Here is a 26,056-nt window from a genome sequence, read left to right as displayed (position 1 = left end):
CTAATGGCCTCCCTAATCCATCTAGCAATAGTACTTTTAGCTACCCCACACCCTCTTTTGCTACCCTGAAAGGCTATGAATAGGGTTTGGTCTTTCCTCCACTGACTAGTCATAGATATGTACTGTAACATAGATCTTCTCACATCTAGCATGTGGAACTTTTGTTCCCCTGGATTTTTGGGATTACTACAGAAAGATGGTAAGGTAATCTCTTGACTCCTATGGAACTTTTGAACCACCTTGGGGAGATAAGCCGGGTCCGGTCTTAGAACGATCCTGTCATCAAAAACCTGAGTATAAGGAGGGGATATTGACAGGGCTTGCAAATCACTTACCCTACGTGCCGATGTTAGGGCTACTAGAAGAATTGTTTTAAGGGTAAGTAATTTAGGTGATAACTCCTGTAAGGGCTCGAACGGGTGTTTAGTTAGAGCTTCTAAGACCAAATTTAGATCCCAAGGAGGGATTTTTGGGATAACGACCGGCCGAGATCTACTGCAAGATTTTATGAATCGTGAAACCCATCTATTTGAGGCAAGATTACAGTTATACAGGGCCCCCAAGGCTGAAACCTGAACTTTAAGGGTGCTGGTTGCTAACCCAAGATGTAATCCTGCTTGCAGAAATTCTAGGATAGGACCCACTGGAGCCACCTCCCCCAATGGTTCACCCAGGAAGTCAAGAAATTTTTTCCATGTCCTACCATAGATTCTAGAAGTTATGGGTTTTCTGCTTTTCAACAGGGTGGAGATTAAACCTGGTGAGAATCCATGGCGACTTAGTAACGCCCTCTCAAATTCCAGGCTGCCAGATGGAAGCCCTTCACCTGAGAGTGGGTTACTGGGCCCTGGGTTAGTAGGTCCGGAATTTCTGGCAAAATCCATGGATCTGTTAACGACATCTGTCTTAGAAGGGAGAACCATGGTCTCCTTGGCCAAAATGGAGCTATGAGGATAATCCTCGCCTGATCCTCTCTGATCTTCCGGATCACAGCTGGGATCATCACTATCGGGGGGAATGCGTAGGCCAGAGAAAACTTCCAAGGTATTAGTAGGGCATCTACTGCGAAGGGATGTTCTCTTGGATTTAAGGAGCAGAATTTTCTGACTTTTTTGTTGTGAGAATTGGCAAACAAGTCTATTTCTGGTGAGCCCCAGGCTTGGACTATTTACTGAAATATCTGGGGGTTTAAGGACCATTCCCCCTGTCTTAAGCCTCTGCGACTCAGGAAGTCTGCTTGAGTGTTTTCTATGCCCCTGATGTGTAGTGCCGACAGAGATAACAGGTGTTGTTCCGCCAGTTGGAAGAGGAGTTTTGACGCATTCATGAGGCCTTTGGACCTCGTTCCTCCCTGATGATTGACATACGCCACCACTGCTCGATTGTCTGTTAGGATTCGAGTATGGCGACCCTGGAGTAAAGGGAGAAAATGTCTTAGGGCTTTCTCCACTGCCCATAGCTCTTTTTCGTTTGATCCATAGTTTTTTTCTCTTATGGACCAGGTACCTTGTACAGAGAGAGATCTCAGATGAGCTCCCCAACCTGTACCGCTTGCGTCGGTCGTGATGATGTCTATGACCGGATTTTTCCACCGGACCCCCTTTGTCAGGTGGTGTTCTACAGTCCACCAAGCTAGGGAATCCCTTACGCTCAGGGAGAGACATAGATTTCCTTCTAAATGCCCTCTTAACAGTCTTTGAGCTGAGAGAACTTCCCACTGTAGTTGTCTTAGGTGGAATTGTGCCCATTCTACTGCCGGTATACACGATGTTAATGAGCCTAGAAGGGACATCGCCTTTCTGAGAGTCATTGCGGGTTGACGTATTGCTGTACTGGTCAGGTTTATTATCTTGTCCACTTTGTTTTGTGGAAGGAGGCAGAGCTGACGCTCGGAGTCCAGTATTAACCCCAGGAAGGACTGTATTTTTACTGGCAGTAGTCTGGATTTGGGGATGTTTATTATCCAACCCAGCTCCATTAGAGTTGATGTTACCACTGATATTTGATGAGTGCAGTGGGACTCTGACCTCCCTATTACCAGGAAATCGTCCAGATATGGGACAATTACTACATCCCGGGACCGGAGGTATGACATCACTTCCACCATCACTTTGGTGAAAACTCTGGGGGCTGTAGACAGGCCGAATGGAAGAGCTGTATATTGAAAATGCTTTACCTGATTTTGAATATAGAGAGCTACCCTCAAGTATTTCCGATATTCCTGATGTATTGGTATATGGTAGTAAGCATCCTTTAAGTCTATTACTGCCATGAAGCAGTGCTGGAAGAGAAGTTTTATGGTCGTGTTTATAGACTCCATCTTGAAAGTGTAGTTCTCTATGGATTGGTTGAGCTTTCTTAGATTTATAATAGTTCTCCAAGAACCATCCGGTTTTTGGATCAAGAAGAGGGGGGAGTAAAACCCCTCTCCTTCTTCCTGAACCGGGACCTCCTGAAGAACCTTTTTGTGGACAAGTCCCAAGATCTCGGTTTCTAGAGCAGATTGTTCCTGCTGAGACTTCCGTCGGGGAGTTATTATGAAGTTTCGTCTGGGAGGACAGACGAATTTTATTTTTAGGCCGTCTCTGATGATGTTCGTGACCCAGATACTGGGGGAGATATTTACCCAGGCCGGAAAGAAGAGGGAGAGTCTTCCTCCCACTTCTGGCGTAATGTCATTGGGGGGATTTTTTTGCCGATGTGGAGGGCCCTTTAAACATATAGCCCGATCCTCTTTTATCTCTAAAGTCCCAATTTTTCCTCTCCCCTGGGGGGCGACCTCTATTATATCTTCTCCTCCGAAAAAAAGGTTTTTTAGGATCTTTAGGGATGTTGGGAAAACCTTTCTTCTTATCTCCTGCATGTTCCAGGATGTCTTCAAGTTTTTTATCGAAGAGAAGTTGGCCGTCACATGGGATAGAACACAGTTTGTGTTTAGATGGCAAATCCCCCGGGCAACCTTTGAGCCAGAGGGCTCTTCTTGCCGCGTTGGACAAACCCGCGGCTCTAGCTGTTAGTCTTGCGGAATCCGCAGAAGAGTCTGCCAAAAAAGCTGCTGCTCCTTGTAGCAAAGAAATATTTGCAAGGATGTCAGTTCTGGGTACTTTGTTTTTCAGTTGATCTTCTACCTGATGTAGCCAGACCATTAGGGCACGGGCCGTACATGTTCCCGCAATCGCCGGCTTAAGGCCCCCCGCTGAGGCTTCCCAGATGTGTCTCAGGAAACTATCTGCTTTTTTATCAAGCGGGTCTTTGAGAACACCAGAGTCCTCTAACGGAAGGGATGATTTTTTTAAACATTTGGCTACTGCCCCGTCAATCTTAGGGATTTTCTCCCAGGACTCAGAGTCTTTATCCTCAAAAGGATATCTCCTTTTGGATGAAGAGGGCAAGGAACCCATTTTTTCGGGCTTTTTCCACTCTTTGTCCATTAATGCTTTTATTTTTGCATTAACTGGAAACGTGCGTTTCCTTTTCTCTTCTAGGCCACCAAACATGACATCTTCTAGTGACCTAGGTGTCTTCTCCTCTTTAAGCCCCATTGCAGATCTAACTGCTTTGACCAGTTTATCTACGTCCTCAGTTGGGAAACATGGACGACCTCCTGAATCACTGTCCGAGGAGGAATCTGAAGACTGGACAGAGGCCGAGGAGGTAGAGGGAGACCGGGATGTTTTATGACTCCCCTGTCTCTGAGAGGCATCTGAGTCTGTGGACGCCTTACGGCTTCTCCTTCTTGGTTCGCTAAGGGCCAATTTTAAGGAGTCTTTTATTTCAGCCTGTATTATGGCTTTTAGGCTAGTGGCAAAATTAGGGGTCTCTTCTTGTATGGTTTTCGTAATGCAGTCAGCACAGAGATCCTTCTGCCACTGAACTGCAAGCGGGTTTCTACAAAGGGCACACTCTCGGTTCTTTGTTTTACCAACCGCTTTCCTGGACCCCTAGTGATCAAAACAGACAAAAATGGACCCTGTTACCATAAGGGTTACATTCACGTAGATCACTCACCACCACCGACAATCAAGGGTACCGATTTTGGAGGCTGGACAGATGCACGTGAAGCGTCCCTCCTGGACGCCGACGAATCCTGCCGGACAGAGCGACTGCTGTTCCTACCACTTGAGCGGCTGCTCTTGGTATGCTGGTGGCTCGGCAAGGCATCTGGTGAGAGCTCCATTTGCTGCTGCTGCTGTGAAGGCGGCTGCTGCTGCTGCTGCTGCTCCTGTTGTCCTACTTCCATGGTGAAGTTTATGGACATGAGCGCGTCTTCTGTGGTCTAACCCCCTTTTATGGGGGGACCACTGCACTCCCCGCCTCCTTCGGTGCCCAAATTAACCCCCTCCCACTCTCTGCCGTGCCGCCGGAGTTCCCTTTCACCGGCCGGCGTTCTCATCATGGGCGCCGCCATCTTGGATCCGGCGTCCGCCCCCGACGTCACGCGGGCACGCCCATTCCCAGCGTGCCTTGCGCGTGACGTCAGGCGAGCGACCCGGAAGCGGCCACCGCACCTGGACGCCGGCAGAGAGGGGAGGGCGGCGTGGCAGCCATGGAAGGGAACACAGCCCTCTGACCATGCTGCTCAACGCCCGCTCGGACGCAGAGACCCGGAGGACCTGCGGACGGCGCTTCCAGACCCCCGAACCCGACGCACAGGCGCTGCCTGTTCTTCCACGCCGGGACGGGACCTGGGTAAGTGAACCGCCGTGTTCAGTAAGAGGGTCCCTGTCAGGACAGGAAACCCAACTGAAGCGAGGGAGAGGTACCGCCCTTTTATTTTCAGTAGGGTTTCCTGTCCTGGCTGGGCGGATCCCCTCTCTCAGGTGTGCCGTCATGGGGGAAGGGAAAAATGAAAATTACGGTTTTTAAGCCCCAAATTTGTAATTTTCATAATGGATAATAGGAGAAAATGGACCTCATCGCTTGTTACTTAATTTCTCCTTTCTCACATGGCAGGGCTCGTAAAGGAAAGGTTGCTATTTGATTTTTGGAGCTTAAATTTATCTGGAATAGATTGTGATTGCCAACACGCATTTGCAGAGCCCTGACATGCCAAAACAGCAAAAATCCCAAACAAGTGATATCATTTTGGAAACTAGAGCCCTCAATGAATTAATCTAGGGTGTACTGATATTTTTAACCTACATGTAATTCACAAAACTTTATAACCCTTAGATGTGAAAACAAAAACAATACTGTTTTAGCATCAAATTTATAATTCACACTAGGGGTTATAGGAGAAAACGAAACCTATAATTTGTAATGCAATTTCTCTTGAACACAGAGATACCCCATATGTGGTCAACTAATGTTTGGGCACATGGAAAAACTCAGAAAGCAAAGACCGCTATTTATTTTTTTAAACAAATTTGGACACCTTGTTATATTTGTCTGCAGTGATTATTTTGTAACATCCACGTCATTCTTTTTTTTTTTTAAATAATTGAAAATAAAGCAGTTTAGTGTCCTTACATTGTGCCTCACCACAATAATACCAAACATGTGGCCTCTTACTGCGTTCTAGGCACATTGGGACTTAGAAGGAGGGGTATATTTGGATTTTGGGAGCACAGATTTCACTGGATTTTACTTGAGGGGATGAAGAAGACATGTAGTTTATCCAGAACCTTTGTTCTACAAGTAACGTGGGAACCCCTATATTTCCAATGACAGATGAGAGACTTGAGTGGAGGCTGGTTTTGTGCAGGACAAGTTAGGGTTTTTATTGATAACATTTTAGGGTACATAACATTTTTTGATAACTTTCAGTTTAACGCTGGGATCACATTCTTGTGTTCTATGCTGAGGACTTACATCCGGATTTCTGTGCAAACTCCACAAAAATACGATTCAGATGAAAGCCCCGATGGAACCACTCACTATAACCTTGAGTAATGGTACACTGCCAAAACATAGACCAGACTGAGTCCAAAGTGGCTCCCTCTCCTTCATGAGTGAGGATTTTTTGTCTGAATCTCGTTTCTTGGGATTTACACGGAAACCCCAACGTAAGCGCTCAGCGGATTGCACAGGATAAATGTAACCCGATCCTTATCATGATTTTTGGAAGGCAGAATGAACAAATTGACAGCAGTACCAAAACAATTCTTATTTTTATTTTTACGTAGTTCACCGTATGTTATTAGTGACAAGATGATTTTATTTTTCTGGTCAGTGCAATTACAGCGATACCAGATTTATATTGTTTTTTTTCTATGTTTTGCTGCTATCACAGTTATAATGCTTTTTCAATTATGAAAAAAAGAAAATCTTTTTTTGGTGTTGAATTCTGAGAGCTGTAACTTTTTTTTATTTTTTGGTAAATAGAGCTGTGTGAAAGTTTATTTTTTGTGGGACAAGTTGAAGATTTTTTTGGTACCATTTTGGGAATAGTAACATTTTTTGATTGCTTTTTATTCTGGTTATTCAGATGTAGAATGATCAAAAACCAGCAATTCGCTTTTTTTTTTAAGACCAATTTGTTCTTCGGGTCAGGATGATTGCAGCGATACCTGATTTATATATACGGTAGTTTTTTCTTTACACACTAAATAAAATTTAACAAAAATGTATTTAATTTTTGATTATGATATTTTGAGAGCTGTAACTTTTTAATTTTGTCACCCAATGAGCCACGTTATGACTTGTTTTTTGCAAGTCGGTTTGGTGTTTAAATTTACCTTTTTTTACATATGCCATTTTGTTTAATTTTTTAAAACAATTTGTGTGTCAGTATAAACAAAAAGCAACATATATATATATATATGTATATAAAACCTACAAGAAACAAAATGAACAAAAACCCTGCTGTAACTAAATAAGTAAAAAGCAAAAAGCAGTGCATTTATATAACACAGAGTTCTTAGGAATACTATTTTTGATCAAAAACAGCATAAAAGCCATCCCAACCACAGACAAGGTGACCCTGATAGGGACGGTCCTACACTGTCTAATATTAAAAACATTTTTTTTTTCTTTACCGTGTTCCCTGTATGGAATAAATAACATAGCAGTTTTATATTTCGAGTCATGCTGGACACGGCGATAATAATTATGTGTATGTTTTTGTTTATATTTGTTTTAGCTAACATAGAAAAACTCAAAAAAACACAATATGAAGAGCAGACTCACCAAAACCTTGTCAGATGACAAATGCACTTGCAGGGTGCAGCAGGCCCCCAATAATAAATGCTAAAGCAGCACAGGTGCAAGCTACTGATGAGAGCAACCACCCACTCGCCCAAACATTAGAGGGGTTGGCTGCCTAGTAGAAAAAATGCACACAGGTAAGGCTTGCATAAGACACTATTCACACAGATAAATGTGATGCACAGTGTCTGGACAACCTATTGATCACGCCCATAGTATTAGCAGGCGGGCTGCCAAGCACTATATATATATATATATATATACATGCAACACACAAGAAACAACATAAAGGGGCCCTGCTGCACCCTGCAAAAAGATGACAAAAAGTGCAAAAAAGATGAAAAATTAAATAATGTATATAATACATTAGATGAGGTATTAGTTACAATTTTGGCCAAAATGGATAAGCCCGCAACCCAACATCAAGGATCCTCATCAACTTGCGAGTCATACTCTAATATCAAAAACAGCTAACATAGAAAAATTCAAAAAACACAACACGAAGAGCAAACTCACCAAAACTTGTCAAATGACAAATGCACTCGCAGGGTGCAGCAGGCCCCCGATAATAAATGATAAAGCAGCACAGGTGCAAGCTACTGATGAGAGCAACCACCCACTCGCCCAAACATTAGAGGGGTTGGCTGCCTAGTAGAAAAAATGCACACAGGTAAGGCCTGCATAAGACACTATTCACACAGATAAATGTGATGCACAGTGTCTGGACAACCTATTGATCACGCCCATAGTATTAGCAGGCGGGCTGCTTTAGCATTTATTATCGGGGGCCTGCTGCACCCTGCAAGTGCATTTGTCATCTGAAAAGGTTTTGGTGAGTCTGCTCTTCATGTTGTGTTACATTTGTTTTAACACAAAAGCTGCCTTTTTAGTGGCGAAATGTCTTTTCGTGATTTGAGTCCGCTTTTTTTAACTTTTTTATATATTTTTTATTACTTTTTCATTTTGTCCCTCTATGAGACACCATTTTTAAATTTGGATTGTTGGTCTCATGCATTGCAGTACTCATGTATAGTGTTGAGCATTCCGATACTGCAAATATCGGGTATCGGCGGATATTCGCTGTAACGGATTTCCGATACTGAGTTCCGATACTTTTAAGATATCAGATACCGGAATCAGAAGTTCCTATTGTGCAATGATGCACTATATTGGAGTGTGGGTGGTGCATGGGCGGAGACTGCGTGTCTGTGTGTGCGGGCAGGGTCTGTGTGACTGTGAGGGGTCTGTATGGGCCTGCCGGGGGTCTGTGCGGCCTGCCGGGGGGGCTGTGCGGGACTCTCGGGTGTCTGTGCGGCCTGCCGGGGGTCTGTACAGGCCTCTCGGGGGTCTGTGCCGCCTGCCAGGGGTCCGAGCCGCCTGCCAGGGGTCTGTACGGGCCCCTCTGGGGTCTGTGTGGCCTGCTGGGGGTCTTTGTGTTTGTGTGCAGGCATCGTCAGATGGGACTACAAGTCCCATCCGACTATGCCTGCTACAATGACAGTGATTGACACATTAGCCAATGATGGGACAGTAGTAGTCCCATCATCCGGCTAATTGCGCCTTTTCTGGGGCGGCTGCGGACTGGTATTTGTAGCCGGGGGGGCAATATCCATGGCCCCTCTCTAGGCTATGAATATCATCCCGCAGCTGTCTGCATACGGGACCCCCGGCAGGCTGCACAGACCCCCCACGGTCCCACATAGACACGCAGTCTCCGCCCACACACCGCCCACACTCTTCCCCCCTCCGGAACAGGATGTACAAGGAAAGAAAGGGCTTATGTTCATTCCGATATTTGTGTCCCATTGACTTGCATTGGTTTCCGGTATCGGTATCGGCGATATTCGATATTTTTTGGATATCGGCCGATACAATCTGATCCCGATATTTCCGAATATCGGAAGGTATCGCTCAACACTACTCATGTACTGCAGTCCTTGAGATCTGACAGCTTCTCATTTACACAGCCTGTTAGACCCTGCTTATAGCAGGATCTTACAGGCCACTATACCCTGGGGACTTCATATGACCTCTGGATACCATGGCAACCATCGACACCCACAATTAGGATTGCGGGGATTGATGGTGTCAAGGGGGTCTTTTAGCCCAATTTTAACAACTTAGATGCCGCTGTTGCATTAACAGTGGTATTTAAGGGGTTAATTGGCCCCAGTCAGCTCCAAACTGGTCAGGGCCTATGCCGCATTGTGCTAGCTGTTGCACACAGCTGTCACCTGCAGGATTTTTTCTAACTGGGGTGTGCTATTCACTCAATCCTCAGCGGAGAATTAAGCGGAACTGAGGATTAAGGCCCCTTAACAGCCGTTAAAAGGCATATTGGTGGTCATTAAGGGGTTAAAGGTACGCCTCCTGCACTTAGCTCAGCCTTCCTCACCAGCTGCATAGGGCTCATGCCCTCAAAATTGCTGCTGTTGGAGGAGCAAACATGTTTATCAGACTTTCCAATGAAAAAACAGTTTTCCTATGTAGAGTATTTTTAAGCTGGTGGTTATTTTCCACCCAAAACTGGGAATTGATTGAAAAAAGGAAAGAAGTCTAAAAAGGATTTTAAAAAGTGGCTAATATTTCTGGGCGATCCACACTGTTTACATCTAGTAAATTTATGCAGCATCCAAAAATTACATGAGAGACATTTCTAAAATCTCCCTCAACGGAGAAAATACTAGTACCGTATATACTCGAGTATAAGCCGAGATTTTCAGCCCATTTTTTGGGGCTGAAAGTCCCCCTCTCGGCTTATACTCGAGTCATACCCAGGGGTCGGCAGGGGGGGGGGAGTGGGGCTGTCTAATTATACTCACCTGCTCCGGGCGCGGTCCTTGCAGGTCCCTGGCTCCCCGGCGCCCCAGCTTCTTCCTGTACTGAGCGGTCGCATGGTACCGCTCATTACAGTAATGAATATGTGGCTCCACCTCTCATACAGGTGGAGCCACATTTTCATTACTGTAATGAGCGGTAACGGTGACCGCTCAATACATGAAGAAGCTGCGGTGTAGGAGAAGCAGGGATAGCACCGCGTCAGGAGGAGGTGAGTATAACAGGGAGGGGAGCGCAGCGCTGCGTGATATTCACCTTTCCTCGTTCCGGGCGCTGCTCCATCTTCAGCATCTTCTGCAGTGACGCTCAGGTCAGAGGGCGCAATGACGTGGTTAGTGCGCGCTCTCTGCCTGAACATCAGTGCAGAAGACCCTGAAGATGGAGCAGCACAAAGTCAGGTGAATATAGCAATTGCCGGGGCCTGAGCGACAGAGAGGTGAGTATGTGATTTTTTTTTTTTATCGCAGCAACAGCAAATGGGGCAAGTGTCTGTATGGAGCATCTTATGGGGCCATAACGTTTGTGCAGTACTATATGGGGCCATAACATTTGTGCAGCACTGTATGGGGCCATAACGTTTGTGCAGCACTATATGGGGCAAGTGTCTGTATGGAGCATCTTATGGGGCCATAATCAACGTTTGTGCAGCACTATATGGGGCAAGTGTCTGTATGGAGCATCTTATGGGGCCATAACGTTTGTGCAGCATTATATGGGACAAATATCTTTATGGAGCATCTTATGGGGCCATAATTAACGTTTGTGGAGCATTATATGGGGTAAGTGTCTATATAGAGCATCTTATGGGGCCATAATTAACCCCCTATCCCATATCATGTACTATCCCGTCAAGGTGACCTGGGACTTAATTCCCAGTGACAGGATAGTACGTCATATCCGATCGCGGCCGGGTGTCAGCTGACTATCGCAGCTGACCTCCGGCAGTATGTGCCTGGAGCGGTCACGGACCGCTCCCGGCACATTAACCCCGGCACACCACGATCAAACATCGTCGCAGTGTTCCGGGGGCATAGGAAGCATCGCGCAGGGAGACGATCAGTACAAGGCGATGTGCTCACCTTGCACCGAGCGTCTCCTCCCTGCAGGCCCCGGATCCAAAATGGCCACGGGGCTACATCCGGGTCCTGCAGGGAGTACTTCCGGGTCCAGAGCAGGCTCTGGTAACCAAGCAGCAGGGCACGCCAGATCGCTGATCTGACACAGTGCTCTGCAAAGTGGCAGATCAGCGATCTGTCAATATACAGTGATGTCCCCCCTGGGACAAAGAAAAAAAATTTTTTTTAGATGTGTAAAAAAAAATAAAAAAATTCCTAAATAAAGAAAATATATATATATATATATATATATATATATATATACAGTGGGGAAAAAAAGTATTTAGTCAGTCAGCAATAGTGCAAGTTCCACCACTTAAAAAGATGAGAGGCGTCTGTAATTTACATCATAGGTAGACCTCAACTATGGGAGACAAACTGAGAAAAAAAAATCCAGAAAATCACATTGTCTGTTTTTTTAACAATTTATTTGCATATTATGGTGGAAAATAAGTATTTGGTCAGAAAGAAACAATCAAGATTTCTGGCTCTCACAGACCTGTAACTTCTTTTTTAAGAGTCTCCTCTTTGCTCCACTCATTACCTGTAGTAATGGCACCTGTTTAAACTTGTTATCAGTATAAAAAGACACCTGTGCACACCCTCAAACAGTCTGACTCCAAACTCCACTATGGTGAAGACCAAAGAGCTGTCAAAGGACACCAGAAACAAAATTGTAGCCCTGCACCAGGCTGGGAAGACTGAATCTGCAATAGCCAACCAGCTTGGAGTGAAGAAATCAACAGTGGGAGCAATAATTAGAAAATGGAAGACATACAAGACCACTGATAATCTCCCTCGATCTGGGGCTCCACGCAAAATCCCACCCCGTGGGGTCAGAATGATCACAAGAACGGTGAGCAAAAATCCCAGAACCACGCGGGGGGACCTAGTGAATGAACTGCAGAGAGCTGGGACCAATGTAACAAGGCCTACCATAAGTAACACACTACGCCACCATGGACTCAGATCCTGCAGTGCCAGACGTGTCCCACTGCTTAAGTCAGTACATGTCCGGGCCCGTCTGAAGTTTGCTAGAGAGCATTTGGATGATCCAGAGGAGTTTTGGGAGAATGTCCCATGGTCTGATGACACCAAACTGGAACTGTTTGGTAGAAACACAACTTGTCGTGTTTGGAGGAAAAAGAATACTGAGTTGCATCCATCAAACACCATACCTACTGTAAAGCATGGTGGTGGAAACATCATGCTTTGGGGCTGTTTCTCTGCAAAGGGGCCAGGACGACTTATCCGGGTACATGAAAGAATGAATGGGGCCATGTATCGTGAGATTTTGAGTGCAAACCTCCTTCCATCAGCAAGGGCATTGAAGATGAAACGTGGCTGGGTCTTTCAACATGACAATGATCCAAAGCACACCGCCAGGGCAACGAAGGAGTGGCTTCGTAAGAAGCATTTCAAGGTCCTGGAGTGGCCTAGCCAGTCTCCAGATCTCAACCCTATAGAAAACCTTTGGAGGGAATTGAAAGTCTGTGTTGCCAAGCGAAAAGCCAAAAACATCACTGCTCTAGAGGAGATCTGCATGGAGGAATGGGCCAACATACCAACAACAGTGTGTGGCAACCTTGTGAAGACTTACAGAAAATGTTTGACCTCTGTCATTGTCAACAAAGGATATATTACAAAGTATTGAGATGAAATTTTGTTTCTGACCAAATACTTATTTTCCACCATAATATGCAAATAAAATGTTAAAAAAACAGACAATGTGATTTTCTGGATTTTTTTTTCTCAGTTTGTCTCCCATAGTTGAGGTCTACCTATGATGTAAATTACAGACGCCTCTCATCGTTTTAAGTGGTGGAACTTGCACTATTGCTGACTGACTAAATACTTTTTTGCCCCACTGTATATATATATATTGTTCCCATAAATATATTTCTTTATCTAAATAAAAAATAAAAAACATAAAAGTACACATAGTTAGTATCGCCGTGTCTGTAACGACTCGACCTATAAAACTGTCCCACTAGTTAACTCCTTCAGTGAACGCCGTAAAAAAAAAAGGCAAAAAACAACGCTTTATTATCATACCACCAAACAAGAAGTGGAATAACACGCGACCAAAAAGACGGATATAAATACCATGGTACCGCTGAAAACGTCATCTCTGTCCCGCAAAAAACAAGCCACCATACAGCATCATCAGCGAAAAAATAAAAAAGTTACAGTCCTCAGAATAAAGTGATGCAAAAATAATTATTTTTTCTATAAAATAGTTTTTATCGTATAAAAAGAGCCAAAACATAAAAAAATCATATAAATGAGGTATCGCTGTAAATATACTGACCCGAAGAATAAAACTGCTTTATCCATTTTACCAAACGCGGAACAGTATAAACTCAACACCCCCCCCCCCCAAAAGAAATTCATGAATAGCTGGTTTTTGGTCATTCTGCCTCACAAAAATCGGAATAAAAAGCGATCAAAAAATGTCACATGCCCGAAAATGTTACGAATAAAAACTTCAACTCATCCCGCAAAAAACAAGACCTCCCCTGACTCTGTGGACCAAAATATGGAAAAATTATAGGTCTCAAAATGTGGTAACGCAAAAAATATTTTTTGCAATAAAAAGCATCTTTTAGTGTGTGACGGCTGCCAATCATAAACATCCGCTAGAAAACCCGCTAGAAAAGTAAATCAAACCACCCTTCATCACCCCCTTAGTTAGGGAAACATAAAAAAAAATTAAAAAATTCATTTATTTCCATTTTCCCATTAGGCTTAGGGCTAGGGTTGGGGTTAGGGTTGGGGTTAGGGTTGGGGCTAGGGTTGGGGCTAGGGTTAGGGCTGGGGCTAAAGTTAGGGTTGGGGCTAAAGTTAGAGTTAGGGCTGGGGCTAAAGTTAGGGTTGGGGCTAAAGTTAGGGTTGGGGCTAAAGTTACAGTTAGGGTTGGGGCTAAAGTTAGGGTTGGGGCTAAAGTTAGGGTTGGGGCTAAAGTTAGGGTTAGGGTTAGATTTACGGTTGGGATTAGGGTTAGGGGTGTGTCAGGGTTAGGGGTGTGGTTAGGGTTATGGTTGGGATTAGGGTTAGGGGTGTGAAAATTTCTTTTTTTTTCACAAATAAACGCAAGGTATATCGAAGAAATTTTACCACTATCATGAAGTACAATGTGTCACGAGAAAACAATGTCAGAATCGCCAAGATCAATTGAAGCGTTCCAGAGTTATAACCTCATAAAGGGACAGTGGTCAGAATTGTAAAAATTGGCCCGGTCATTAACGTGCAAACCGCCCTTGGGGCTTAAGGGGTTAAGGTTTGTGCAGCACTATATGGGGCAAATATCTTTATGGAGCATCTTATTGGGCCATATGTTGTGAATTCTGCTTTTGGGCTCCCTCCGGTGGTTGTAGATGGTAATACAGTTGTGCCTGGACTGCAGGATTGGACAGGTGTATCTGCTAATTGCAAAGCTGACTGGGGTATTTAGCTTTGCAGGACTCATTAGTCCCTGCCAGATGTCAATGTTTTATTGCCAGTAATGGTTCTCTGCCTGGCCTCTCCTGCCTGCTGCCATTTCAGCTAAAGATAAGTGTCTGATTCTTTTTCTTAGGCTCACAGGCTGTGTGTCTATTTTTTCGTGCTGTTAATAGTTTCTATTTTGTTCCAGCTTCGACTGTCCTGTTGTTTTTTCAGTCTGGTTGGATTCGCTGGAGTTGCAGATATACTCTCCACACCTTTAGTTAGGTGGTGGAGTTTTTGTATTTTTCTGCTGTGGATATTTTGAAGATTTTGTGCTGACCGCTCAGTATCCTGTACTATACTTCCCTATCTAGGTAGAAGTTGCCTCCTTTGCTAAATCTGTTTTCCGCCTGTGTGTGTCTTTTCCTCTCCTACTCACCATCATTATTTGTGGGGGGCTGCCTATACTTTGGGGGTCTACTCTGAGGCAAGTCAGTTTTCCTATTTTCCATCTTTAGGGATAATTAGTCCTCCGGCTGTGTCGAGGTGTCTAGGTCTGGCTAGGCACACCCCACGGCTACTTCTAGTGTCTGTGATAAGTTCAGGGTTAGCGGTCTGTATAGTTACCACTACTCCAGTGAAGGTTTTTTCATGTTGTTCCAAGGCCGCCTGATCATAACAGCCATAATCAACATTTGTGCAGCATTATATTGGGCAAATGTGTCTATGGAGCATCTTATGGGGCCATTATTAACCTTTATGCAGGATTATATGGGGCATATTTTAATATGGAGCATCTTATGGGGCCTGTCATAAACTTTATGGAGCATTATATGGGGCTCCTAATTCAATATGGATATTCAAAAACACTTAACCTACTGATGTCTAAATTAATTTTACTTTTATTGGTATCTATTTTTACTTTTGACATTTACCAGTAGCTACTGCATTTCCCATCCTAGGCTTATACTCGAGTCATTAAGTTTTCCCAGTTTTGGGTGCAAAATTAGGGGGTTCGGCTTATACTCGGGTTGGCTTATACTCGAGTATATATGGTATTTTAGGGTGGTGAAGACATTTCCTGTAATAATTGTGATTTAGGGCAGGAAAAATTTTAGATTCACTTCATTTTATCTATTATCTAGTGTAGGTCTCCCTTGGGAATTCTGATTTTGTTGCATCCACAAGCACAGTACCAATTGTACTGCACTGAGCGAGACCATGGCCTTTGTCCACAATTCATTGTAAATTCCCCATAAAAACCAAATTGGATACAAAATAATGTAGATACTTAATTCTCTGTTTGAAGGGTGATGGGGGTTGTCTAGCCTCCCACCTCCCCCCAAGAAACCTATAAATGAATGTTAATAATTCAGTTATACAACTTAGTAGTGTAGTTCAGTAACCTGATCATTAGCTATCTCCTCCACTACCAAATCCGGCAGCTCCACTTCTGGTCTTGAGCTCTACACACTGTGTTGGCAAAAAACAAGCATGCTGCTGGCTGGTAATTAGCAATGGGCTTACATGTTGATTTTGCCCCCTGTGAGAGATTATTCAAAGACTGCAAGGGGCTCTCACTGGTGGTTCACAGCAAGTAGTCTCTGTTCCTTCACCAACAACCCATCACTACTGCTAATATAATTTCAATAACCTAGCCAGCCCCCTCTTGTGTCTATGCATTGGCTGCTACATAGAAGGGGGCTGGCTTAGCCATTAAAATGAGCTGTCAGCCAGCCCTTTTCACACATAATACTGGTCACATGCCAACACAAGAAGCACAGCTAAGCGCAGACTCGGAGACGCAGCTTCTGAACCTGAGACTGTAGTGAATACCTTACAATCAAAGCACTTGGCCTAGTTAAACTATATTAAAAAGTTATATAACTTACATTTTAAAACTCATTTATATAATGAGTTATATAACTTACTTTGTAATTTATATATTTTTTGGTTGGGAAATCCCTTTAAGCTTGTGACCTGTCTCTGAGAAGGCAAAGCACAGTATACTTAATTATCTCTTTACATGAGATAAACTGTTTCCCAGGCTACACATTTACTTTGGCATTGTTTGGAGCTGTGGAGTTCTGCAACTTGCACTGAGAAAACTGGGAAAACAGGTTCTTGTGACACAAGCTGACAGAGACTCCATAAATTATTTGATGAGAATTTACACAAGATTTCATGTATAACCGTGAAGCAAGATTACTCATATTGAACAATGGTCAACAGGAACATTCTTTTTTGATGAATCATAAATCAATTTCATTATTTTATTACTTTGTTAATTGTAAAACATCTGGTATTCTCTGTGTACATCTCACTGTGTACCCAACGGATCCCACCTTTGATGTGTCATATCATGAGCATTTTTATTCTACTATAACAGATGAGCAAAATGACTTGCAGGACCCTTGTCCAGTGGCCACATCGATAGTCCATTGCTGCCAGACCAGAGGCCTGCAAAACTGTTAGGCTAGGTGCAGACGTTTAGTAATTAGCAGCTCTTTGGACACAGCACATGTCCATTGCTTCGAAAGCGCTGCTGGCTATTGAACGCAAGTGAATCCGCATGTGTTCATTGAACGATGCGGGATCACCATGTCCAAAACATTGTACGGTGAGATTTATCTTGTGGAGGCTAGCATCTCCACAAGATAAATAGACATGCTGCGGTCTGAAGAGAAGCACCGCATGTCCGTCTCCGCGGGTATCTGTGCATGTACAGTGGGCATGGGATTTCTTGAAATCCAATCCACTATGCTGTAACATCTGGATGCTATGTTTGGACACTGCACAAGAATACACAGCATCCAACCCGCAGCGTTTACTGATCGTGTGCACATTCACACACCCTTACTATTTGCTGGTATTCATCTGGTTAGTAGCTCTGCCACAAAGTTATTGCTACACCTAATATTGCCCAGGGAATACTAATCCGATAGCCGCTGAGGTTACCAGAAGGTATGAACAAGTTTGCAGGTTTGGTGATTACGGACTAATGTTTTGGATACGGGTCCAGGATCTTGCTAATAATTTTGCATATTTTTTAGATCATGGAGTGCCGACTGGGCTAAGCAAGGAGTCCCCTCCCTTAAATAACCATCTAAATGTCGCTGTTGATATTGATAGCGAAATTTCAAAGGTTGAACTACCGCTGCAGCATGGTGTCAGCTAAGATACAGCTGACACCTGTGCATAATGAAGCCAGCTCTGCGCGAGAGCCAGAAACCCCTTGCCCCCTGTACCGTATACATATAGTGGATGTCGGAAAGGAGTAAGAGACTAGTGTCATTTCCATCCCAGTGTTAATGAAGGAAGGGTTGCAGTAAGATGCACACATTTATTAAGAATCAAAAGACGTGGGCACAGCTACTTAGGTGCACGGGTAGGTTCCCAAGCCGTATACATATAGATAAATAGAACCCGGCACTCAACTTGAGTCAAACTGGTAGTATTTTATTCCGTAGTATGAAAATTCATACTTTCATACTACGGAATAAAATACTACCAGTTTGACTCAAGTTGAGTGCCGGGTTCTATTTATCTATCTGCACACATTTATTAAGACACATGCACCTTTTTTTATGAATTTGTAGCATATTCCAACTAACAAGTGTCACCACCAGAAATGTATACCAGCTGTGCATTTCTGTCATAATTTACATAATTTATTTTGTGGCGAAAATTATTATGAATTTGTCATAAGCGCATTGACATGCGCCTTACTGGCCAAGCTGTGACCACTTTTCTAAAAGTTGGCAGAGCTAACTGGTTGTTGCTGGTGCAAAAAAATAAAACAACAACTTGAAAAAGGCATCTGCCGAAAAGCGTAGTTTTGGGGGGAGGGGGGGGAGGTGTTAAATTTTTGTCTATGCATGTAACATTTTTGGATTCATTAAATATTGAGAAGGTTTTTGCTTAACCCCTCTGTGACCTTAGACGTACTATCCCGTCGAGGTGCCCTGGGCCTATCTGACCCTTGACGGGATAGTACGTCATGCCCTTTAATGCGATAGTGCGACTTAAGTCGCGGTGATCGCATTAAAATTCCGACGCCATCTTACCTGGGGGAAGATGGCCTCGGCATCCAGGGCATTGTCGCCGCCCCCCCGCCCTCTTGATCGCTGTGATTGGCTGTTCAATTCTGAACAGCCAATCACAGCCATTCTCATTGTTTCAGCCAATCGGAGCGGCTGAAACAATGAGGTGACAGGCTAGGATCGAGTACCGATGTACTCGATCCTAGGTCCGGTGCAACGCCAGGCACCGGCAAGAACACCCCGGATTGGCGCGATCGCCGATCGCGCCAATCGCAGGGCACCGCACGGTATTACCGCGCTGTGCCCTGCCGGAACCTGCGTGGATCGGTGCTCTAATAGCACCGATCCTAGGATAGGACACAGTGCAGGCCCAGCAGGGCCTGCAGGAGCCGATTGGCGCGATCAATGTCATCGTCGATCACGCCAATCACAGGGCGCAGCGGCGATCACGCTGTGACCGCTCTATGCCCTGCAGGTGACCTGGCTGTGACCTGCCTAGGAACGGCGCGAACAGCTCCGATCCTAGGCAGGTCACAGCCAGGTCACCAGACAAGCTCTGATTGGTGGGATCGATGTTATGGTCGATCCCACCAATGACAGGTCACAGCAGCAGCATGACCGCTCTGTGACCTGTCTGTGTCACCTGCCTGACCTGTGTATGACCGCTCTGCAGGGGTCCTCATTCTAGCTGAGGATTCCTACAGAGCGGTCATACTGCTGGATCTCCCTGCTGGATTTTGTGCCTGGATCTCCCTGCCGTGCTGGGTATTGTGGTGCCACAGCAGCCTGTAGCACCACAATCCCTGCTAAAGAAGAAGACAACGAACTAAACGTAAGTTTTATCCGTGCCCAATCCCCATTCATCCGTGCCCAATCCCCATTCATCCGTGCCCAATCCCCGTTCATCCGTGCCCAATCCCCGTTCATCCGTGCCCAATCCCCATTCATCCGTGCCCAATCCCCGTTCATCCACCCCAATCCCTGTTCATCCACCCCAATCCCCCCTTCCCCTCTTTTTACCCCCTCAACCCCCATTTGTGCCGCCTCCGTGCGCACATTTAGTAGCCGCCGAGCGTTGATTGGTGACGCAGTTCACCGATCAACGCTCGCGCTCACTTTTTTTCCCTCACCCCCGTTGCGCCAACACCGTACACACATCCCGCAGCCGCCAAAGTTTGATAAGTGACGCAGTTCACTTATCAGAGTTTGTGCCTGCCGTTTTCCTTTTTTTTTTTTCACCCCCCTTTTGCGCCACCTGACTACAACCGTACGTTTTGATCACTGATCCCTGCCCAATCCCCACTTCCACCCCCATCTCCCTTCCCCCTCTTTTTACCCCCCTTTGCACCTCCTTCCGTGTGCCCATTTAACAGCCGCCGAGCGTTGATTGGTGACGCAGTTCACCGATCAACGCTCGCACTCGCTTTTTTTCCCTCACCCCCGTTGCGCCAACTCCGTACACACATCCCGCAGCCGCCAAAGTTTGATAAGTGACGCAGTTCACTTATCAGAGTTTGTGCCTGCAGTTTTCCTTTTTTTTTCACCCCCCCTTTGCGCCACCTGACTACAACCGTACATTTTGATCACTTATCCCTGCCCAATCCTCACTTCCACCCCCATCTCCCTTCCCCCTCTTTTTACCCCCCTTTGCACCTCCTTCCGTGCACCCATTTAACAGCCGCCGAGCGTTGATTGGTGACGCAGTTCACCGATCAACGCTCGCGCTCGCTTTTTTTCCCTCACCCCCGTTGCACCAACTCTGTACACACATCCCGCAGCCGCCAAAGTTTGATAAGTGACGCAGTTCTCTTATCAGAGTTTGTGCCTGCCGTTTTTGTTTTTTTCCCCCCCCCCCCCCCCTTGCCCGACCCTCGTGCGCACATCAAGCAGCGGCCAAATTTTGATAAGTGAAACAGTTCACTGATCAGAGCTGGGCCTGCTGGTTTAGACTTTTCTTTTTACAGGTTTTTCTTCTCCTTTTAGCATTTTCTTTTCAGATAAGTTTGCACAAATCACTATCCCCCCACACATACACATACAGTTATCAATAAAGTGCACCTAATCACCATATTCACACAAAAATGTCCCGCTCGTCCCGTTCGTCCCAACAGCGCTATTCATTGGAGGAGGCATATGCTTTCCTTGCCTCCGACACTGATAGCGAGGGAGAGGATCCCACTTTTCTTTACTTTTCTGATTCTTCATGCTCTTCTTCCTCCTCCTCCTCCTCTTCCTCCTCATCTTCCTCCTCGGGTCCTGCGGAACCGCCACGCAGACGCCCCAGGACAGAAGATGAGGCAGCCCCCACCACTCCTGAACCAGCGCTCCCCACTGCGGAACCCACATGGACCTCGCCCCCCGAAAATTACGAGCCACTGATTCCTGATTTTGTGGCAGAATCAGGAATCAAGTTTGACACCACGGGCCTCACAGAAACAGACTTTTTCAAAGTCTTTTTCTCTGAGGATTTTATTAACCTCATGGTGGAGCAAACTAATTTGTATGCTCGTCAATTTTTGGAGCAAAACCCCGATACATCATTTTCCAACTGGTCTCCTGTAGACTCAGTTGAAATGATGCAGTTTTGGGGCCTGGTCCTCCACATGGGGATCGTGAAGAAGCCAGAAATTCGGCAATATTGGAGTGTAGATGTTTTATATAACACTCCAGTGTTCCGAATGGTCATGGTTCGGAGACGTCTTGAGGCCATCCATAAATTCCTGCATTATTCCGATAATGCACAGTGTCCCGCACGAGATGACCCCAACTTTGACCGTCTGTTCAAAGTTCGGCCGGTCATCGAACACTTCAACAAAAAGTTTTCTGAAGTGTACGTGCCCAAAAGGGACATCTGCGTGGATGAGTCCTTGGTCCATTTTAAGGGGCAGCTCGGATTCCGTCAATACCTGCCCAACAAAAGGGCCAGGTACGGAATCAAACTCTACAAGCTGTGTGAGAGTGCCTCAGGGTACATCCACAGGTTTAGAGTGTATGAAGGGAAGGACACCAGGATTGAACCCCCTGAGTGTCCTCCTGACCTGGGAGTGAGTGGGAAGATCGTGTGGGATTTGGTGCACCCACTGCTGGATAAAGGTTATCACCTCTATACTGATAACTTTTATACCAGCATCCCACTCTACAGATCCCTCTCTGCGCGAGGTACCGCAGCCTGCGGTACTGTCCGCAAAAATCAGAGAGGCCTCCCAAAGACGCTACTTGGGCAGATGCTCAGAAAAGGTGAGAGCAAGGCCCAATGTAGCGACCACCTGCTGGTGGTCAAGTACAAGGACAAGAGGGATGTCCTTCTCTTGACCACCATACATGGTGATGGCAGAGCCCTCAGCACTGTACGGGGTACCTCTACACAGGTCTGCAAACCGGACTGTGTACTGGGCTACAACAAAAGCATGGGGGGGTTGATCTCTCTGATCAACTCCTCCAACCATACAGTGCTTTGAGAAAGGCCAAGGTGTGGTACAAAAATCTGGCCGTGCACATTGTACAAATGGCAATGCTCAACGCTTTCCTGCTGTTACGATGTGCACGCCACACCGATACGTCGTACCTTCAGTTCCAGGAGGTAGTGGTTAAGGCCCTGATATTTGGTACTCCGGAAGGAGAGGGCCCCAGTACTTCCGGAACTGAAGGTGCTCGTATCGTACCAGGCCAGCATTTTCCGGGGGTGGTCCCGCCAACCGGCAGAAAAGGTAAGCCGCAAAAAAGGTGCCGAGTGTGTTACAAAAGGGGAATACGCAAGGACACCATTTATCAATGCGACACCTGCCCCGAAAAACCTGGCCTGTGTATGAAGGATTGCTTCAGATTGTACCTCCATGCACTACTAATTTACTTTACAAGAAAGCGTACATTAGTTCCAAAAAGGGGGCACATCTAGATAAGTTCCTTGGGGGAGGGGGGGTCTAGGTTCCAAAATGATGTCACTTGTGGTTTTTTTTTTACTGTTTAGGCACATCAGGGGCTCTGCAAACGGAACATGACGACCGCAGACCATTTCATCAAAGTCTGCATTCCAAAACGTCACTACTTCCCTTTCGAGCCCCAACGTGTGCCTAAACAGTTTTTTCCCACATATGGCGTACCAGCGTAATCAGGACAATTTGGACAACAACTTTTGGGGTCCAATTTCTCCTGTTACCTTTGGGAAAATTAAAAATTGGGGACTAAAATATCATTTTTGTGGGAAAAAATAGGATTTTTTATTTTCACGCCTGGGCATTACAAACTTTAGTGAAGCACATGGGGGTTCAAAATTCTCACCACACACCTAGATAAGTTCCTTAGGGGGTACAGTTTCCAAAATGGGGTCACTTGTGGGGGGTTTCTACTGTTTAGTCACATCAGGGGCTCTGCAAATGGAACATGATGCCAGCAGAACATTCCATCAAAGTCTGCATTCCAAAATGTCACTACTTCCCTTTCGAGCCCCAACGTGTGCCCAAACAGTAGTTCCTCCCCACATATGGGGTATCAGCGTACTCAGGACAAATTGGACAACAACTTTTGGGGTCCAATTTCTCCTGTTACCTTTGGGAAAATTAAAAATTGGGGACTAAAATATCATTTTTTGTGGGAAAAAATAGGATTTTTTATTTTCACGCCTGGGCATTACAAACTTTAGTGAAGCACATGGGGGTTCAAAATTCTCACCACACACCTAGATAAGTTCCTTAGGGGGTACAGTTTCCAAAATGGGGTCACTTGTGGGGGGTTTCTACTGTTTAGTCACATCAGGGGCTCTGCAAATGGAACATGATGCCAGCAGAACATTCCATCAAAGTCTGCATTCCAAAATGTCACTACTTCCCTTTCGAGCCCCAACGTGTGCCCAAACAGTAGTTCCTCCCCACATATGGGGTATCAGCGTACTCAGGACAAATTGGACAACAACTTTTGGGGTCCAATTTCTCCTGGTACCCTTGGGAAAATTAAAAATTGGGGACTAAAATATCATTTTTGTGGGAAAAAATAGGATTTTTTATTTTCACGCCTGGGCATTATAAACTTTAGTGAAGCATGTGGGGGTTCAAAATTCTCACCACACACCTAGATAAGTTCCTTAGAGGGTCTAGTTTCCAAAATGGGGTCACTTGTGGGGGGTTTCCACTGTTTAGGCACATCAGGGGCTCGCCAAACGTGACATGGCGTCCGATCTCAATTCCAGCCAAATTTAGCTTGAAAAAGTCAAATGGCGCTCCTTTCCTTCTGAGCCCTGCCATGCGCCCAAACAGTGGTCCCCCCCACATGTGGGGTATCAGCGTACTCAGGACAAATTGGACAACAACTTTTGGGGTCCAATTTCTCCTTTTACCCTTGAGAAAATAAAAAATTGGGGACTAAACGATCATGTTTGTGGAAAAAATAGGAATTTTTTTTTCACGCCCGGGCGTTATAAACTTTCGTGAAGCACTTGGGGGATAAAAGTGCTCATGACACATCTAGATAAGTTCCTTAGGGGGTCTAGTTTCCAAAATGGGGTCACTTGTGGTGGGTTTCCACTGTTTAGGCACATCAGGGGCTCGCCAAACGCGACATGGCGTCCAATCTCAATTCCAGCCAAATTTAGCTTGAAAAAGTCAAACAGCGCTCCTTTCCTTCAACGCTCGCTGGATACACTCCTTTTTTTGCTTGGATACAGCTATGCATATGGAGCGCCCCCAGACACAGGGCCATGAGTTCTCGGTACCGGGCCTCTCTGGTTCGGTTCTGAGGCTGTCACGGTGGCTAGACCCGGTTCGCGACCCTGCTAAGGGGCGTCCAATAAAGGTGGTAAGAGTCTGTCAGGGATTCGTGATGCCACCTCTGGTGTTCGGTCAGGGTGACCGACGCTGCTGTGGGGTCCGCTGGGGTGATGGAATGGCAGCTAGATGGTATACCTTCCCACTGGTGAAGTATGTCCCCAGGGCTTCCCAGTAAGGTGGATGGTGATGGTGTGAGGTGCAGTCAATAACGAGGACACAAGGTTGCAGTCTCTTTACCTCTTTACTGAAGACTTCAGGATCCTCAATCCAGAGCACGCTTAACAGGGCTATCTGAGACCAGCCGGTCCAATGGGCACATCCAGAGTTCCCTTTGCAGGTGGAAATCAGTGCCTACAACTAACGCCTGTGTGTTGTAGTGCTACCCTGCTGAGCATTCGGAATAGTCCTCACAACTTCTGTTCTCGTTCGTTCGTTCTTTCTAAGTCTCTCTCTCTTGTTCCAGATGTTACTAGTTTCTCGTCCCCCAGGTATGTTATGGCTAGGATGCACCCGTATGACTAGAAGCCTCGGAGCTCTTCCGGGACCCTAGAGACGCCCCTCTCCACGCGTTGCCCCCTATGTCTTCGTAGGAAATTTAAGGTAGACAGCCAACCTATAATTAAAAGGACACTGTCACCTGAATTTGGAGGGAACAATCTTCAGCCATGGAGGCGGGGTTTTTGTGTGTTTGATTCACCCTTTCCTTACCCGCTGGCTGCAATATTGGATTGAAGTTCATTCTCTGTCCTCCGTAGTACACGCCTGCGCAAGGCAAGACTGCCTTGCGCAGGCGTGTACTATGGAGGACAGAGAATGAACTTCAATCCAATATTGCAGCCAGCATGCAGCCAGCGGGTAAGGAAAGGGTGAATCAAACACCCAAAAACACCGCCTCCATGGCTGAAGATTGTTCCCTCCAAATTCAGGTGACAGTGTCCCTTTAACTGTCCTGCGGAGTTCGAAGTAAGGCCTAGAGTCAGTTACTCCCGCAGTGTTCCGGCCACCGGCTACGCGCCTCCGTAGGATGTTGCCTCGGTCTCACGGCACGACTCCTACTGGTTCTCCCTTGTGCTTGATCTCGTTTCTCACTGTTCCACAATATCCTTCCCCTCGTGTCACTTTCTTAGGATACCGCCGCGGGGTGTGCAGGCGCGGTTCCGTAACGTTCTGCTCTGTTCGCTAGGCACCTGCCAGGTTCCCACGCCCGACAGGGACCCCCCTGTGTCTTCTCCCTGCAACACCCCCTGCCACGGGATGTTGCCTGAATCCAACGCAGTCAGCTTCTCACTAACTTCCTATCCAACCCCTAGTTTTACCAGTGTGAGGAGTGGCCCAATAAATAAAGCGTTTTTCTCCCCCTAGTGGCCGGAGTGTGAAGTGTAATGTGTGCTGGTGATACCTGGTCAGTAGAATTCCTTCAGTGCCATCAGACGTACCATCACTCCCCTTAGCGGCAGAGTGTCATACTGCAACGACCAGATCTCTGGGGCGCTGCACTTAGTCTGGATTGAACTATTTCCATGTTGGAGAGTCTGAAACGGCTGTTAGGCTGTGTGCACATGTTGCTGATTTTTCGCGGGTTTTTCATGTTTTTTTCGCTATAAAAATGCTATAAAACTGCAAAAAAAGCATACATTATGCATCCCATCATTTAGAATGAATTACACAATTTTTGTGCACATGATGCACTTTTTTCTGCGAAAAAAAAAACGCACCGCGGTAAAAAACG

Source organism: Ranitomeya imitator, chromosome 2, assembly GCF_032444005.1.
Source record: "Ranitomeya imitator isolate aRanImi1 chromosome 2, aRanImi1.pri, whole genome shotgun sequence".
Classification (NCBI taxonomy): domain Eukaryota; kingdom Metazoa; phylum Chordata; class Amphibia; order Anura; family Dendrobatidae; genus Ranitomeya; species Ranitomeya imitator.
The sequence above is the reverse complement of the archived record's forward strand: the minus strand, read 5'-3'. Positions refer to the sequence as shown.